Source organism: Nerophis ophidion, linkage group LG10 (assembly GCF_033978795.1).
Source record: "Nerophis ophidion isolate RoL-2023_Sa linkage group LG10, RoL_Noph_v1.0, whole genome shotgun sequence".
In the NCBI taxonomy this organism is placed as follows: Eukaryota; Metazoa; Chordata; class Actinopteri; order Syngnathiformes; family Syngnathidae; genus Nerophis; species Nerophis ophidion.
In genome coordinates, this window is record NC_084620.1 from 50216878 (window position 1) to 50234700 (window position 17823).

General features: G+C 35.1%; 2 protein-coding genes across 5 annotated transcripts in view; one reads left to right on the top strand and one right to left on the bottom strand.

The window, feature by feature from the left end:
* The window catches only part of plxnc1 (plexin C1), a 201645-nt gene that overhangs the window by 86550 nt on the left and 97272 nt on the right, over positions 1-17823 (bottom strand). For 2 of the 4 annotated variants that reach the window (XM_061914033.1, XM_061914031.1), the window contains exon 1: positions 3014-3156. The exons of 1 other annotated variant lie outside the window; for it this stretch is intronic. The gene's annotated coding sequence lies outside the window, so the exon portion shown is untranslated. Of the gene's footprint in view, positions 1-3013; positions 3160-17823 lie in introns of those variants that run through there. One more of the 4 variants, XM_061914032.1, reaches the window with a different exon arrangement.
* The window catches only part of rerg (RAS-like, estrogen-regulated, growth inhibitor), a 72643-nt gene continuing 58355 nt past the window's right edge, over positions 3536-17823 (top strand). The window contains exon 1 of the mRNA XM_061914035.1: positions 3536-3716. The gene's annotated coding sequence lies outside the window, so the exon portion shown is untranslated. The remainder of the gene's footprint in view (positions 3717-17823) is intronic.

Here is a 17823-nt window from a genome sequence, read left to right on the forward strand (position 1 = left end):
AGAGCAAAACCCTGTGTCGGTGCGCGAACCGCTTTTCGAAAGTCACGTGACCGATCATGAGCTGTTTCGGTCACATGACCGATACGCGAACTGTGTCGCATTGACGACTGCGCGCCAAACCGTGTTCATAAGGAACCGCATCTGTCAACGAGATGCTGCCAACAGAATCGCCGCACTCTTGTCGTTGGTCATTTGTGATTTATCGTAATCGGAGATAATTTCCGCCGTGTGGGAATATTTTGATCATATATCAGAAAAAAATTTATTTGTGTTAATTTCCTTGTCGTTTCATCCTGTTCTCTCAAGGTTTCTCCTCGATCTGTTAGTAGGGCTGTAACAGTACGTGTATTTGTATTGAACCGTTTTTGTATGGGGGTTTTTCTAAGCTAAAGTCTTTACAAGCAGCTTTGCTTCTTCTGCCTCAGCACCCAGCATTGTCCCACCCACACAACCATCTGGTTACAATAAAAAGCGGTAACGGCGAATCCCTTTGATAGCTCAGTTGGTAGAGTGGAGGGCTGTAGTTGCTTATGCTGAGTTCCAGCTCGATGGATCACTCATTACGTTTTTACCATGAATTGATTAACGTGGACCCCAGGTTGAAAAACTTATTTGGGTGTTACCATTTAGTGGTCAATCGTACGGAATATGTACTGTACTGTGCACTCTACTAATAAAAGTTTCAATCAATCAATCCACAAAATTAAAAAAAAAAAAATCCCAGTCAATAAGTATCCTCATTCACAACACGTTCTCTTAGATTTATTTCCATGTTATGATACACGTTCACATTATTTATAGACTGTATCTAAAAAAGATACACATATTTTTATTTAAATGAAGATATGAAATAATCCTAAATGAAATACAATGACTTGGTTTATATTATTGTATATACTAGGTCAGGGGTAGGGAACCTATGGCTCTAGAGCAGGGGTGTCAAACTCAAATACAGAGTGGGCCAAAATTTAAAACCGAACAAAGCCGCGGGCCGAGGTTGAACAAATTAACCTTTTAATAGGGACCCAAACAAGTTTTGCACTTTATAGTGACATGCAAAATCGAGTTTCAAATTGTAATAATAATTAAAAAATATCAATGGCATATCAAATAAAATTTTAATAAAAATTGAATGCCTCTTTTCGGCGGTGGGTTTGAGGTGGACGGGGTTTGGTGATAGCGGGGGGTGTATATTGTAGCGTCCCGGAAGAGTTAGCGCTGCAAGGCGTTCTGGGTATTTGTTCTGTTGTGTTTGTTGTCTTACGGTGCGGATGTTCTCCCAAAATGTGTTTTTCTTGTTTGGTGTGGGTTCACAATGTGGCACATATTTGTAACAGTGTTAAAGTTGTTTATACGGCTACCCTCAGTGTGACCTGTATGGCTGTTCACCAAGTATGCATTGCATTCACTTGTGTGTGTGTGTGTATAAGCCGCATATATTATGTGACTGGGCCGGCACGCTGTTTGTATGGAGGAAAAGCGGACGTGGAGACAGGTTGTAGAGAACGGCAAAGGCAGTGCCTTTAAAGGCCACCCCCAAATATTGTTGTCCCGGATGAAAATCGGGAGTCTCCCGGGAAAATCGGGAGGGTTGGCAAGTAAGAGTATTAGAGGTGAATGCGGTGTTACAGCGGCGGGCCAGCTCTAATGTTAATTTGATATTGCCTCAGGGGCCAAGTGAAATTACACGGCGGGCCAAATTGGCCCGCGGGCCAGAGTTTGACACCCATGCTCTAGAGCCAGATGTGGCTCTTTTGATGACTGCACCTGGCTCTCAGATAAATCTTAGCTGATATAGTTTAACACGATAAGCAATGAATAACTCCGCTAGTAATCAGTGTCAAAAATAACAAAAATATAAACATTCTCATGCATTTTCATCCATCCGTCCGGTTCCTACCGCACCTGTTCAAGAAGTCGCATTAACTGTAAGAAGTATTTTATTTATTTTTGGTTAGCCTCAGAATAACAATGTTATTAAAAAGAATGAGAGACTTATTATACTCTAAAATGTTGGTCTTTCTTAAAAATGCACGCATATAGTTGTATTCAGTGTTAAAAAAAATATCGCTCTCACGGAAATGCTTTTAAAAATATTTGGCTTGTATGGCTCTATCAGCCAAAAAGGTTCCCGAAACCCTTTACTAGGTCGTAAAATCAGTGTCAGTTGAGTCGGTCCATAGGTTGCCTGTAGGGATTTTTAATGTCCAGCAGATGTCAGTATTTAGTGACACAGTATTGACACAGTATCAATACAGTTTTGCAACATGTCGAAACGCTTCATGACGCTGTCACGCCAAATTTCTTCCCCCCTACAAAAACCTTTCCCCCCCATTTACTTCCGGGGTCATGATTAATACAGACGTTTTGTTAACGCCATATTATAAAAATATAACGCTATATTATAAAAATACAGACGTTTTGTTAACGCTATATTATAAAAAAAATTAAAAAACTATTTACAAACACAAGCTATGGGATGACGCATTTTCTTCCGGGGTCACGTTTCCTCTTATGTCATCCCATAGCTTGTTTATGTAAATTGTTTTTTAAATTGTTTTAATAATATAGCATTAACAAAATGTCTGTACTTTTATAACATAGCGTTATATTTTTATAATATAGCGTTAACAAAACGTCTGTATTAATCATGACCCCGGAAGTAAATGGGGGGAAAGGTTTTTGTAGGGAGAAGAAATTTGGCGTGACAACGCCTCATCAACCCATCACTAATTCATAGTATAATCTTATATTGTCTTCCATCCATCTATCCATTTTCTACCGCTTGTCCCTTATCTTATCTTATATAACGATTGACAAATAGAGAAAATCCCCAAAAATGTGCAATTCCCCTATAAATTGAACATACCATTGTACATTCCATCATGTTATATCATATATAATATTAATTTATTGCTATTACACACATCTTGTGTTTGTTATTTATGAACTTTTATACGGTAGTTCTTAAACTATCTGAACGTGTGTTAGCTTAAGTCTGTTAGCAGCTCACCTGTCCAATGGCGCTCCTTTAACCTTCACGACCACACTGTTTATTCTCCTCAGGTGGACCATTATTTGCGAGAATTTATTTTGTTTATCCATTTCCCACATTTAACCTGGTTCAGTGAGTAAACTTGGTAAGATTTATCGAGGGTTTGGCAAAACTCGACGCAGCTGCCGGTAATCAACAGTAAAGCCACGCCCCCAAACAAAGCACTCGTCTAAGCTGATTGGAGGACGGCTGACCAATCAAAACAGACCTATACGTTGACGTCACTTGACAATAAAGCGTATGCGTGTTTGATTAAGCCATAGCAACCTATCCTAAAATTGGGAATTTAATTTTTAAAGTCTTTTTTAAAAAATTTTTGCAATTACATTTATTTTTGGTAGTTGGTTCTAACTAGTTTGTTAGTTTTAAGCGATAGTGTTGTCGGCTGCTCTTCCCTGTGTCGTCGCCTTCCACCACCAGAGGCCGCTGTCCGCGCTGTTTTGTAGCCTCGCAGCGGCACACAGGTCTGCCCCGGTCCCACGCAGCGGTGTTGGGACCTCCGCGTCTTATATCACGGCTGACCGCCCGCCTGAGAGCCTCGTTCATACCCGCTGAGTGTCCCTCTTCCATCTGGGCTTCCATCCGTCCAGCAGTGCACACCGGACGCAACTTTTACACCTTCTTCATTCCGGGAGATCATTTCTGCCTTCAGTTGGAATTGGTGAGTCTTTTTCTCTCTATGGCTCATTAGGAGAACATAATCCCCAATATTGAATCCAGAAGCAATTTCGCTACTGATACAGTATACTGCGATAATTAGTGATATTTGTCAAGATGCTAATATACACAAGAAGATAAATTATTGGCGAGGAGGAGTTGAAGGAACCACCCCAGTAGATTGTACAATATACAGGTATTAGTATAGTACCGCGATACTACTGAGTCATATTCGGTACTATGCCTGCCTCTAAAAAGTACATGTCCACCACCCCACTGCCTCATTATTGTCGTCACGTCCTGACATAGCTGGTTTTACGAAAAGACAAGCATGTTCGGCGGCACGCACACACTGAGTACTTACAAGCAGACAGTGTGTGGACAGAAAAGAAGAATGGACGCATTTTGGCGTAAAACCTAACGGTAAAGGTGAAGTTATAACACTGAAACGCCCTCAGGAAGAGGTGCTTTAAGACATGGTTAGCAAGTCGGCAATTTTTTAGTTACTTCTAAATAATTAATCCTGGCCTGCGTGGCGACAAATAAAGTGAGTTTCTTACAAGTAGTGTTATCACTGGAGGAACAGCAATAGCTAAACATGCCAAACATGTAAACAAACGCCATGGGTGGATCTACACCTGACATCCACTGTAATGATACAGAGTACAAGAGCGTATTCAGTCAACACTATGATTACGTCAATATTTTTTATCGTCACAAAATGTTACTTATTTTTTTTAAATAACATTTTTTATAATAAAGTCAGTTTCTTTCAATTATTATTATCACTGGAGGACGAGGAATGGCTAAACATGCCAAACATGTAAACAAATGCCATGGGTGGCTCTACACCTGACATCCACTGTGATGATACCAAGTACATGAGCGTATCTAGTCGATACTGCTATGATGACATCTATATTTTTTTATCGTCACAAAGTCTTTTTTATTACTTCTTCATAATAAAATAAGTTTCTTACAAATAGCATTACCACTGGAGGGGGAGGGATAGCTAAACATGCTTCACTACACACCGTAGGAGGATGAGGAATAGCTAAACATGCCAAACATGTAAACAAACCCCATTGGTGGATCGACACTTGACATCCACTGTAATGATATCAAGTACACGAGAGTATCTCGTCGATGCTACTATGATTAAATCAATATTTTTATCGGCACAAAGTATTTTTTATTTATTATTTTTATTACTTTTTTATTATAAAGTAAGTTTCTTACAAGTAGCATTATCACTGGAGGACGAGGAATAGCTAAACATGCCAAACATGTAAACAAATGCCATGGGTGGATCTACACCTGTCATCCACTGTGATGATACAAAGTACAGGAGCGTGATCTATCTAGTCGATACTACTATGATTGCGTCAATATTTTTTACAGTCACAAAATCTTTTTTATTTATTGTTTTTATCACTTTTTTATAATAAAGTAAGTTTCTTACAAGTAGCATTATCACTGGAGGACGAAGAATAGCTAAACATGCTTCACTACACACCGTAGGAAGATACAATAGATCATCGGTGTCACAATGTAAAAAAACGCCATGTGTGGATCTACACCTGACATCCACTGTAATGATACCAAGTACAGGAGCGTATCTAGTCGATACTACTATGATGATATCTATATTTTTTATCGTCACAAAGTCTTTTTTATTACTTCTTCATAATAAAATACGTTTCTTACAAATAGCATTACCACTGGAGGGGGAGGGATAGCTAAACATGCTTCACTACACACCGTAGGAGGATACAACATATCGCAGGCGTCACAATGTAAACAAACCCCATTGGTGGATCGACAATTGACATCCACTGTAATAATATCAAGTACACGAGAGTATCTCGTCGATGCTACTATGATTAAATCAATATTTTTATCGGCACAAAGTATTTTTTATTTATTATTTTTTATTACTTTTTTATTATAAAGTAAGTTTCTTACAAGTAGCATTATCACTGGAGGACGAGGAATAGCTAAACATGCCAAACATGTAAACAAATGCCATGGGTGGATCTACACCTGTCATCCACTGTGATGATACAAAGTACAGGAGCGTGATCTATCTAGTCGATACTACTATGATTGCGTCAATATTTTTTACAGTCACAAAATCTTTTTTATTTATTGTTTTTATCACTTTTTTATAATAAAGTAAGTTTCTTACAAGTAGCATTATCACTGGAGGACGAGGAATAGCTAAACATGCTTCACTACACACCGTAGGAAAATACAATAGATCATCGGTGTCACAATGTAAAAAAACGCCATGTGTGGATCTACACCTGACATCCACTGTAATGATACCAAGTACAGGAGCGTATCTAGTCGATACTACTATGATTACTTCTATATTTTTTATCGTCACAAAATATTTATTTATTATTTTTGTTATTTTTACTTTTTTCTAATAAAGTAAGATTCTTACAAGTAGCATTATCACTGTAGGACAAGGAATAGCTAAACATGCTTCACTACACACAGTAGGAGGATACAATAGCTCACCGGTGTCACAATGTAAACAAACGCCATGGGTGGATCTACACCTGACATCCACTGATGATGATATTAAGTACAAGAGCATATCTAGTCAATAGTACTATGATTACATCTATATTTTTTATTGTCACAAAGTCATTTTTATTACTTTTTTTGTAATAAAAGTAAGTTTCTTACAAGTAGCATTATCACTGGAGAACAAGGAATAGCTAAACATGCTTCACTACACACCGTAGGAGGATACAATAGCTCACCGGTCACAATGTAACAAACGCCATGGGTGGATCTACACCTGACATCCACGGTAATGATACCAAGTACAGGAGCGTATCTAGTCGATACTACTATGATTGCATCAATATTGTTTATCGTCACAAAGTCTTTTTTACTTATTATTTTTATTACTTCTTTATAATAAAGTACATTTTTTACAAGTAGCATTATCACTGGAGGACGAGGAATAGCTAAACATGCTTCACTACACACCGTAGGAAGATACAATAGATCATCGGTGTCACAATGTAAACAAACGCCATGGGTGGATCTACACCTGACATCCACTGTAATGATACCAAGTACAGGAGCGTATCTAGTCGATACTACTATGATTGCATCAATATTGTTTATCGTCACAAAGTCTTTTTTACTTATTATTTTTATTACTTCTTTATAATAAAGTACATTTTTTACAAGTAGCATTATCACTGGAGGACGAGGAATAGCTAAACATGCTTCACTACACACCGTAGGAAGATACAATAGATCATCGGTGTCACAATGTAAACAAACGCCATGGGTGGATCTACACCTGACATCCACTGTAATGATACCAAGTACAGGAGCGTATCTAATCGATACTACTATGATTACTTCTATATTTTTTATCGTCACAAAATCTTTATTTATTATTTTTGTTCTTATTACTTTTTTCTAATAAAGTAAGTTTCTTACAAGTAGCATTATCACTGTAGGACAAGGAATAGCCAAACATGCTTCACTACACACAGTAGGAGGATACAACAGCTCACCGGCGTCACAATGTAAACAAACGCCATGGGTGGATCTACACCCGACATCCACTGTAATGATACCAAGTACAAGAGCGTATCTCGTCAATACTATGATTGCATCTATATTTTTTATCGTCACAAAGTATTTTCTATTTATTATTTTTATTACTTATTTATAATAAAATACGTTTTACCACAAGTAGCATTATCACTGGAGGACAAAGAATAGCTAAACATGCTTCACTACAAACCGTAGGAGGATACAATAGCTCACCGGCATCGCAATGTAAACAAACGCATGGATGGATCTACCCCTGACATCCACTGTATTGATACCAAGTACAGGAGTGTATATAGTAGATACTACTATGATTGCATCAATATTGTTTATCGTCACAAAATCTTTTTTATTTATTATTTATGATTTTTATTCTTTTTTATAATAAAGTATGTTTCTTACAAGTAGCATTATCACTGGAGGACAAAGAATACCTAAACATGCTTCACTAAACACTGTAGGAGGATACAATAGCTCACCGGCGTCACAATGTAAACAAACGCCATGGGTGGATCTACACCTGACATCCACTGTGATGATACCAAGTACAAGAGCGTATCTAGTCGATACTACTATGATTACTTCTATATTTTCTATCGTCACAAAAAAATATTTTTTATTTTTTACCTATATTTGTATTACTTTTTATAATAAAATAAGTTTCTTATAAGTCCCGTTATCACTGGAGGGCGAGGAATAGCTAAACATGCTTCACTACACACCGTAACTCACCGGCGTCACCGCTGACGTTGTTCATGAATGTAAACAAACATCATGGGTGGATCTACACCTGACATCCACTGTAATGATACCAAGTACAGGAGCGTATCTAGTTGATACTACTATGATAACATCAATATTTTTTTAGCATCACAAAATGTTGTCGTTTTTTATTTATTTATATTGTGTTTATAAACTCCGGAAATACGTCCCTGGACACATGAGGACTTTGAATATGACCAATGTATGATCCTACATGTGTGGTATCATCCAAAACTAATGTAAAGTATCAAAGAAGAGAAGAATAAGTCATTATTACATTTTAACAGGAGTGTATATAGAACGTGTTGAAAGAGAAAGTAAGCAGATATTAACAGTACATAAACAAGTGGATTAATCTTTTTTTTTTTTTACAGCTTGTCCTTTATAATGTAGACAAAATAATAGGTAGATACATGACACAATATGTTACTGCAGATTAATTAGGAGTCTGTTTGTTTTCTTCCTACTAAAAGACAAGTTGTCTAGTATGTTTACTATTTTATTTAAGGAATAAATTGCAATAATAAACATGTTTAAAACTGGTGTAATGTGCGCCCGACACAATATCTTACTCCATACGTCAGCAGACTAATTAGGAGTTTTTGTTTGTTTACTTCCTACCAAAAGAAAAGTTGTCTAGTATGTTTACTATTTTATTTAAGGACTAAATTGCAATAATAAACATGTTTAAAACTGCTGTAATGTGCGCCCGACACAATTTGTTACTGCATACGTCAGCAAACTAATTAGGAGTCTGTTTGTTTACTTCCTACTAAAAGACAAGTTGTCTAGTATGTTCACTATTTTATTTAAGGACTAAATTGCAATAATAAACATATGTTTAAAACTGGTGCAATGTGTGCCCGACACAATATGTTACTGCATACGTCAGCAAACTAATTAGGAATCTGTTTGTTTACTTCCTACTAAAAGACAAGTTGTCTAGTATGTTCACTATTTTATTTAAAGACTAAATTGCAATAACAAACATATGTTTAAAACTGGTGTAATGTGCGCCCGACACAATATGTTACTGCATACGTCAGCAGACTAATTAGGAGTCTTTGTTTGTTTACTTTCTACTAAAAAACAAGTCGTCTAGTATGTTCAGTATTTTATTTAGGGACTTAATTACAATAATAAACATGTTTCATGTTCCCTAACATTTTTTGTTCAAATAAAGACAATAATTACATTTTTGTGGTCCCCTTTTATTTAGAAAAGTATCGAAATACGTTTTAGTACCGGTACCGGGACAACACTACACCCCAGTGACAATCCATGGTACCCATTCAGCTACTTTAAGATGTTCCCCACTCCTTCTCCTCCTCTTGGGTTACGGGACTAAAAAGCTGTTGCGTAAAATAAACTGACTTTTTGGGGGGTCTCTCGCCTGATTCTTGCCCAAAAACTGAGTAACAGACATTGCTAGGGTTTAGATGTTTGATAGCAAAAGTCTGACTGGAAGTCATCTCTGAGGGGAAATGAAGGCTTAATAAGTTAACGAGCTGTTATTGGGACCCCGGCCCGACCCCCGTGCACCGTGCCGGACTCACGGAATGTTCCGCAAAAACATTCGTCGACGCTTTCGGGCTACGCTGGCGAAATGACTGGGTAACTGCCTGCGTGTTTGGATGAGGGGCCCTGTGGTCGGCCGGCCTTCTATGGCGTGGGCCAGGTCTCCGCCCGTGGTCTGCGACCTGTAATCTCAACTTCAGCACCACCCAGTTTTCGGGGTGACACAAAAAAGCCACACAGTTGAAAGCAAACGGTACAAGTGGGAGTCCCTAAAGCAAATATTTTGACTGGGGCACATTGAGAGGAAAAATTGTGCCTGGGGGGGCCAATTTATTAGTGTTGTCCTAATGCCAATATTTTGGTGCCGGTACCAAAATGATTGCAATACTTTTCGGTAATAAAGGGACCACAAAAAAAGGTCATTATTGGCTTTATTTTAACAAAAATATCTTAGGGTACATGAAACGTATGTTTATTATTGTATTTTAGTCCTTAAATAAAACAGTTAACAGACTAGACAACTTGTCTTTTAGTAGTAAAAGACCAAACGAACCCTCCTAATTAGTCTGCTGACGTATGCAGTAACATATTGTGTCGGGCGCACATTACACCAGTTTTAAACATATGTTTATTATTGCAATTTAGTCCTCAAATAAAATAGTGAGCATACTAGACAGCTTTTCTTTTAGTAGTAGGTAAACAAAGAACGACTCCTAATTAGTCTGCTGACGTATGCAGTAACATATTGTGTCGGGCGCACATTACACCAGTTTTAAACATATGTTTATTATTGCAATTTAGTCCTCAAATAAAATAGTGAGCATACTAGACAGCTTTTCTTTTAGTAGTAGGTAAACAAAGAACGACTCCTAATTAGTCTGCTGACGTATGCAGTAACATATTGTGTCGGGCGCACATTACACCAGTTTTTAAACATATGTTTATTATTGCAATTTAGTCCTCAAATAAAATAGTGAGCATACTAGACAGCTTTTCTTTTAGTAGTACGTAAACAAAGAACGACTCCTAATTAGTCTGCTGACGTATGCAGTAACATATTGTGTCGGGCGCACATTACACCAGTTTTTAAACATATGTTTATTATTGCAATTTAGTCCTTAAATAAAATAGTGAACATACTAGACAACTTGTCTTTTAGTAGTAAGTGAACAAACAAATACTCCTAATTATTCTGCTGATGTATGCAGTAACATATTGTGTCGGGCGCACATTACAGCAGTTTTAAACATATGTTTATTATTGCAATATAGTCCTCAAATAAAATAGTGAACATACTAGACAACAGGTCTTTTAGTATTAAGTAAACAAAGAAAGAATCCTAATTAGTCTGCTGACGTATGCAGTAACATATTGTGTCGGGCGCACATTACACCAGTTTTATACATATGTTTATTATTGCAATTTAGTCCTTAAATAAAATAGTAAACATACTAGACAACTTGTCTTTTAGTAGTAAGTAAACAAAGAAAGACTCCTAATTAGTCTGCTGACGTATGCAGTAACATATTGTGTCGGGCGCACATTACACCAGTTTTAAAACCGCTGCATTTGTTCTATCTCCGCTTCAGGGTAAGGTTGTCCCAATACCGATGTTTTGGTACCGGTACCAAAATTTATTTCCATACTTTTCTAAACAGAGGGGACCTCAAAAAATGTCTTTATTGGCTTTATATGAACAAAACATGTTAGGGTACATGAAACATATGTTTATTATTGTCATTTAGTCCTTAAATAAAATAGTGAACATACTAAACAACCTGTTTTTTAGTAGTAAGTAAACAAACAAAGACTTCTAATTAGTCTGCTGACGTATGCAGAAACATACTGTGTCATTTATACGCCTATTATTTTGTACACATTATGAGGGACAAACTGTAAAAATGTATTATTATTGTAGATCAATAATAAAAGCCCACATGTGGATAAACACTTGTCAAAAACTCAAGCTGCACGCGTGCTGACCAGGACCAGAGGGCGGGCGCACATCACACCAGTTTTAAAGTATCTGTATTGGCTCTCCCTCCACTTCAGGATAGGGTTGTCCCGATACCAATATTTTGGTACAGGTAACCAAAATGTACTTTGATACTTTTCGGTCCTTTTTTTTTTTTTTTTTTTTTTTTAAACAAAAGGGGACCACAAAAAGTCTTTCTTGGCTTTATTGTAACAGAAAAATGTTAGACTACATGAAACATATGTTTACTATTGTTATTTAGTCCTTAAATAAAATATTGAACATAATAGACAACTTGTCTTTTAGTAGTAAGTAAACAAACAAAGGCTCCTAATTAGTCTGTTGACGTATGCTGTAACATATTGTGTCATTTATCTACCTATTATTTTGTACACATTATAAAAGGACAAATTGTAAAAAAATGATTATTAATCTACTTGTTCATTTACTGTTAAAAAAATATTGATGTAATCATAGTAGTATCGACTAGATACGCTCTTGTACTTGGTATCATTAGAGTGGATGTCAGGTGCAGATCCACCCATGGCATTTGTTTACATTGTGTCTACATTATACGGGACAAACTGTAAAAAATGGATTATTAATCTATTTGTTCATTTACTTATAATATCTGCTTATTTTCCCTTTTAACCTGTTCTATCTACACCTCTGTTAAAATGTAATAATCACTTATTCTTCTCTTCTTTGATACTTTACATTAGTTTTGGATGATCCCACACATTTAGGTATTGATCCGATACCAAGTAATTACAGGAGCATACATTGGTCATTTAGTGAGTTTATAAACATGATATATATTAAAAAAAAAAAAAAAGATTTTGTGACAATAAAAAAATATTGATGTAATCATAGTAGTATCGACTAGATACGCTCCTGTACTTGGTATCATTACAGTGGATGCCAGGTGTAGATCCATCAATGGCGTTTGTTTACATTGTGTCTACATTATAAAGGACAAACTGTAAACAATGGATTATTAATGTACATGTTAATTTGCTTATTATGTCTTTTAACAAGTTCTATCTACAATTCTGTTAAAATTTAATAATCACTTATTCTTCTCGTCTTTGATACTTTATATTAGTTTTGGATGATACAGCACATGTAGGTATCTATCTGATACTAAGTAGTTACAGGATCATACCTTGGTCATTTACTGAGTTTATAAACATAATATACATAAAAAAAAAAAAAAAAAAAGATTTTTTGTGACAATAAAAAAATATTGATGTAAACATAGTAGTGTCGACAAAATACGCTCTTCTACTTGGTATCATTACAGTGGATGTCAGGTGTCTAAATTATAAAGGACAAACTGTAAACAATGGATTATTAATGTACTTGTTCATTTGCTTATGTTATGTTTTAACATGTTCTATCTACACTTCTGTTAAAATGTAAAAATCACTTATTCTTTTCTCCTTTGATACTTTACATTAGTTTTGGATGATACCACACATTAAGGAACCGATCCGATACCAAGTAGTTGCAGGATCATACATTGGTCATATTCAAAGTCCTCATGTGTCCCAGGGACAAATTTCCTGACTTTATAAACATAATATAAACGTTTAAAAAAAAAAAAAAAAACATGTTCTGATGCCAAAAAATAGAATTAATTATAGTAGAAAAAAAAAACAAGGATTTTTTGTGACAATAAAAAAATATTAATGTAAACATCATAGGATCGACTAGAAACTCTCCTGTACTTGGTATCATTACAGTGGATGTCAGGTGTAGATCCACCCATGGCGTTTGTTTACATTGTGTCTACATTATAAAGGACAAACTGTAAAAAATGTATTATTAATCTACTTGTTCATTTACTGTTAATATCTGCTTATTTTCTGTTTTAACATGTTCTATCTACAATTCTGTTAAAATGTAATAATCACTTATTCTTCTCTTCTTTGATACTTTACATTAGTTTTGGATGATACCACACATTTAGGTATCGATCCGATACCAAGTAATTACAGGATCATACATTGGTCATTTACTGAGTTTATAAACATGATATATATTAAAAAAAAAAAAGATTTTGTGACAATAAAAAAATATTGATGTAATAATCATAGTAGTATCGACTAGATACGCTCCTGTACTTGGTATCATTACAGTGGATGCCAGCTGTAGATCCATCAATGGCGTTCGTTCACATTGTGTCTACATTATAAAGGACAAACTGTAAACAATGGATTATTAATGTACATGTTAATTTGCTTATTATGTCTTTTAACAAGTTCTATCTACAATTCTGTTAAAATGTAATAATCACTTATTCTTCTCTTCTTTGATGCTTTATATTAGTTTTGGATGATACAGCACATGTAGGTATCTATCTGATACCAAATAGTTACAGGATCATACATTGGTCAATTACTGAGTTTATAAACATAATATACATAAAAAAAAAAAAAAGATTTTTTGTGACAATAAAAAAATATTGATGTAAACATAGTAGTGTCGACAAAATACGCTCTTCTACTTGGTATCATTACAGTGGATGTCAGGTGTCTAAATTATAAAGGACAAACTGTAAACAATGGATTATTAATGTACTTGTTCATTTGCTTATGTTATGTTTTAACATGTTCTATCTACACTTCTGTTAAAATGTAAAAATCACTTATTCTTCTCTTCTTTGATACTTTACATTAGTTTTGGATGATACCACACATTTAGGTATCGATCCGATACCAAGTAATTACAGGATCATACATTGGTCATTTACAGAGTTTACAAACATAATATACATTAAAAAAAACACAAAGATTTTGTTAAAATTAAAAAAAATATTAATGTAAACATAGTAGTATCGACGAATCGAGAAGTTTACAATCATTTGTACAACTCTTTATTTTGTTATTGTGATAGAGTGATTGGACCACATACTTGTTGGTCCCAAAAAACAAAACAAAAATGGAGCTGTTTGGCCACGATACCCAGCAATATGTTTGAAAGAGAAAAGGTAAAGCCTTTAATCCCAGGAACACCATACCTACCGCCAAGCATGGTGGTGGTAGTATTACGCTCTGGGCCTGTTTTGCTGCCAATGGAACTGGTGCTTTACAGAGAGTAAATGGGACAATGAAAAAAGGAAGATGACCTCCAAATTCTTCAGGACAAGCTAAAATTATCAGCCCGGTCTATCCATGGAGTGTCTGGGATAAGAACAGGAATTAGCATACAAGCTTCAAAAAAGCATTTGATTGTTTGGGTTTTGTTCAAAATAGCTGGTTTGTGCACACTGGTGTCATCTTAAACGTAGCAGCAGACATTGTTTAATGCTCCTAACACAACAAGCTCGGGTTATAATCTGATCCTCAGACAGCCATCCAAAGTCTACAGTGTTACTTGGGCCACTTCACACTTGCCAAGTTGGCCTTACAATTTGAAAACTTTGTTATTCACAATAACATGTAATGTTTACATGATGTAAGTATATATATAGTATCTAGTAACATTCATAATAACATGTCATATTTAAATATTTTGCTCATTTGAAGCATGCGGCATCACAACGTTCCTTTTCCCTTCAACAACCACAAGACTACTAATCATAGCAGACTTGATGAGAGACAACAAAGACGACTTTTGGACAAGTGATGATCATGAAACTTCTATTTTTGAACCTGAACATAAGGAGGACGAGCTGCAAGTTTCAGAAGCATATGTATGTATAGACTGCAACGACAAGATATTTAATGTTCAAATTGGAAAACTTTGTTATTCACAATAACATGTAATATTTACATGATGTAAGTATATATGTAGTATCTAGTAACATTCATAATAACATGTCATATGTAAATATTTTGCTGATTTTAAGCATGCGGCATCCCAACGTTCGCTTTCCCTTCAACAACCATAAGACTACTAATCATGGCAGAGTTGATGAGACAACAAAGACTACTTTGGGACAAGTGATTATCCAGAAACGTCTATTTTTGAACCTGAACATAAGGAGGACGAGCTGCAAGTTTCAGAAGCATATGTATATGTATGTATAGACTGCAACGACAAGATATTTAATGTTCAAATTGGAAAACTTTGTTATTCACAATAACATGTAATATTTACATGATGTAAGTATATATGTAGTATCTAGTAACATGCATAATAACATGGCATATTTAAATATTTTGCTAATTTTAACCATGCGGCTGCGTATTAATTTCACAGACGCATCACAACCTGGGCATTATTTTTTTTTAGACCTGTAACATCAAAAACTGTCGCCGCCGTTATAATGTGCAGTGCTGTTTTTACAAAAGGAGTGAAGTTGTCACGTTGTGTAAATGGTAAATAAAAACAGAAAACAATGATTTGAAAATCCTTTTCAACTTATATTCACTTGAATGGACTGCAAAGACAAGATACTTAACGTTAAAACTGGAAAACTTTGTTATTCACAATAACATGTAATATTTACATGATGTAAGTATATATGTAGTATCTAGTAACATTCATAATAACATGTCATATTTAAATATTTTGCTCATTTTAAGCATGCGGCATTACAACGTTCCCTTTCCCTTCAACAACCACAAGACTACTAATCATGGTAGACTTGATGAGAGACAACAAAGACTGCTTTGGGACAAGTGATTATCCAGAAACGTCTATTTTTGAACCTGAACATAAGGAAGACGAGCTGCAAGTTTCAGAATCATATGTATGTATAGACCGCAACGACAAGATATTTAATGTTCAAATTGGAAAACTTTGTTATTCATAATAACATGTAATATTTACATGATGTAAGTATATATGTAGTATCTAGTAACATTCATAATAAAATGTCATATTTAAATATTTTGCTCATTTTAAGCATGCAGCATCACAACGTTCCCTTTTCCTTCAACAACCACAACACTACTAATCATGGCAGAGTTGATGAGACAACAAAGGCTACTTTGGGACAAGTGATTATCCAGAAACGTCTATTTTTGAACCTGAACATAAGGAGGACGAGCTGCAATTTTCATAATCATATGTATATGTATGTATAGACCGCAACAACAAGATATTTAATGTTCAAATTGGAAAACTTTGTTATTAACAATAACATGTAATATTTACATGATGTAAGTATATATGTAGTATCTAGTAACATTCATAATAACATGTCATATTTAAATATTTTGCTCATTTTGAGCATGCGGCATCAAAACATTCCCTTTCCCTTCAACCACCACAACATTAATCATGGCAGACTTGATGAGAGACAACAAAGACTACTTTGGGACAAGCGATGATCAAGAAACTTCTATTTTTGAACCTGAACATAAGGAGGATGAGCTTCAAGTTTTAGAAGCATATGTATGTTTATGTATGTTTAAACCCAAAACCCAAAAATAGTGAAGTTGTCACGTTGTGTAAATGGTAAATAAAAAGAGAATACAATGATTTGCAAATCCTTTTCAACTTATATTCACTTGAATAGACTGCAAAGACAAGATATTTAACGTTAAAACTGGAAAACTTTGTTATTCACAATAACATGTAATATTTACATGATGTAAGTATATATGTAGTATCTAGTAACATTCATAATAACATGTCATATTTAAATGTTTTGCTAATTTTAAGCATGCGGCATCAAAACATTCCCTTTCCCTTCAACAACCACCAGACTACTAATCATGGCAGACTTTATGAGAGACAACAAAGACTACTTTGGGACAAGTGATGATCAAAAAAACTTCTATTTTTGAACCTGAACATAAGGAGGACGAGCCTCAAGTTTTAGAAGCATATGTATATGTATGTTTATGTATGTATATATACAAAACCCAAAAGCAGTGAAGTTTTCACGTTGTATAAATGGTAAATAAAAAGAGAATACAATGATTTGCAAATCCTTTTCAACTTATATTCACTTTAATAAACTGCAAAGACAAGATACTTAACGTTCAAACTGGAAAACTTTGTTATTCATAATAACATGTGATATTTACATGATGTAAGTATATATGTAGTATCTAGTAACATTCATAATAACATGTCATATTTAAATATTTTGCTCATTTTAAGCATGCGGCATCAAAACGTTCCCTTTCCCTTCAACCACCACAACACTACTAATCATGGCAGACTTGATGAGAGACAACAAAGACTACTTTGGGACAAGCGATGATCAAGAAACTTCTATTTTTGAACCTGAATATAAGGAGGATGAGCTTCAAGTTTTAGAAGCATATGTATGTTTATGTATGTTTAAACCCAAAAATAGTGAAGTTGT